Source organism: Vulpes vulpes, chromosome 3, assembly GCF_048418805.1.
Source record: "Vulpes vulpes isolate BD-2025 chromosome 3, VulVul3, whole genome shotgun sequence".
In the NCBI taxonomy this organism is placed as follows: domain Eukaryota; kingdom Metazoa; phylum Chordata; class Mammalia; order Carnivora; family Canidae; genus Vulpes; species Vulpes vulpes.
Window position 1 is genome coordinate 9,199,882 of NC_132782.1, and position 2,625 is coordinate 9,202,506.

The window sequence follows — 2,625 nt, forward strand, 5'->3', positions numbered from 1 at the left end:
ACTTCTTCATAACATTATTGCTGTTCAAAACCTGTAAAGAACAGGAGTAAGCTAAAAACCTATGACTGAAATTCCAACAATCTCCCAGAGTTAGAAGAAAAATCCTTTTCAAGCCTTCAATTAAAAGCTCCTGAGGGATATACCCTCAGAATGAAGACAAAGTGGAGATATATTGAATCTCGCCAAAAATCCAATGCATTTTTGACCTAGTTCCATTCTGACTGGATTAAATCCATTTCCCAGTACCTCTGTAGTGATAAAATGTCATCTATTATCAGAACCTTTAAAGTTTTTATGTAGTCACAATTATATGAAAAATCATTAATTATATAGAAATATGGGACCATATGGTCAGTAACCAAGGGGGAAAACCAGACAATAAAATCAGACTTTGAGGTGGTCCTGATACTGGGATCAGAAGTCAATGATTTAAAACTGATTATGACTAATATATTCAAGAAATTAGAGAAATGATGGAAAAACTGGTTAATATGGGGAAGTTCATTACACACTAAGAATAAAATAAATATTGTAGGAACAAAAACACATTATCTGAAATCAAGAAAGCAAGAAATAGTTTTCACAGAACTTCAGACAAAACAGAAGACATAGCAACAGAAAATATCCAAACTGAAGCACAGAATAACAATAACAACAACAAAGCATTATAGATAAGAGGAATTCTATCAAGAAGTCTAACATACATGTAAATGGAAGAAAGGAGAAATACTAGAGATGTTAGTTGAGATTTTTAAAAACAGAAGATCACCATCAACACATAGATATAAAAAGCTCAACAAGTCACAAGCAACATTTCAAAAAAATATAACTGTATAACTGTGAACATTACAGTCAAGTTGCTGATTGCCAGAGAGAAGGAGAAATTCTCACAAGTGGCAATCGACAAAAAGACAATATTTTCAAAAGAATTAAAATAAAAGTAACAAATTACTTCTCATCAGAGACGAAGTTGGAGAGTAATGCGTTAATATTTTAAAGTGTTAAAAATAATTATTAATCTGGAATCCTATAATGAATCAAAATATTCTCCAAAAATAAACATGAAATAAAGATGTTCTCAGCAAAAACAAAGATTACCTCATCAATATACATTGTACGATACATAGAAACACTTCTTATACTTAAGTGAAATAATTCCAGATAAATAAATGACATGCTTAAAGGAAGTAACAGCATGAAAAATGGTGGATATTTGGGGAGATATACGTTGATTGTATAAAACAAAAATTATAATGTCTTATGAAATGTGTAACATAAACATAGACCTAAAATGCATTACAACAATAGTGCAAAAGTGGGAGATAGATTATTGAAAGTAAAACATTCTAAGATGCTAGCATTACAGGGAAACAAAATTATTAATAACTTGTATTAGATGGTAATAAGTCAAAGATAAATTTTTAATCAGTAAGCACTAAAAGAATAATAAAAGAATGTATAATTCAGAAGGTATTAGAGACGGAAAATGGAATAATAAAAATATTGTTCAAATCCAAAAGAAAAAAGGAGAAACAAAGGAATAAAAGAGATCTGGAACTATCATATTACTATTAGAAAACTAATCCAACTATATCAGTAATCATAAGGTAGATAGGCTATTTTAATTAAAATATTGTTTGTTAGATTCAAATGAAGAATAACTTCTGCTGAGAAGTAAAATATTTTAAATATAAGTACACAGACATGATGAAAATAAAAGGATAGGAATTGATGTATCATGAAAATGCTAATAAAAAGAACACTGGTATCTATCCTATCCGAAAATGTAGGCAATAAGGCAAGAAGCAGTACTAATTATAAAGAGACATTTTAAAATCCTGCAGAGGTCAGTTACCCAAGAAAATATCACAATTCTAAATATATATGCATTAAGTAGCATGGCTTTAATATATATAAGGCAGAAAATTAGAGATCTAAACAGACAACACACAACCCCACAGTTATACGGGATGAATTAACAGATCTGTGTCCATAACTCAAGGCATAGAAAATTTAAACAACACAAATAACAAAACTTGACCAAATTCACATATATGGAACACCGCACCCAACATCATTTACATTTCTGAACTGCACAGAAATATTCACCAAATTGATAATGTGCTAAGCCATAAAAAGAGATCCTTGAAAATATCAAAGAACTAAAATCATTTCGAATATATTTTCTTACCACAGTAGAATTTAGCTAAAACCAAATAATAAAACAGAATCTATAATAACTCCATATGCTTAGAAATGCCAAGTAATTCATACATCAAAGAAGAAATCATACTAGAAATTAGAAAATGTTATGGACCAAATAATAATGAAGACATGACATATCCAGCCTTGCTGGATAGAGCTAATAATGCAGTGCTTAAAAGGAAATAGTCATAAATAAATGCATAGAGCAGAAAAGAAGAAATACTAAAAACCAATTAAGAATCCATTTCAAGACAAGGGGGAAAAAGCAATCAGTCTTTTAAAATGAAGAGGGTAGCAAATAATAAAGGTAAGACTAAAAAATTAATGAAATACAAAATAAACACAAAACAAAAAATTATCAAAAAGTTTATTAACTTTCAATAAAATCGAAAAATTCTTAGCAAGACTGATGAAAACAAA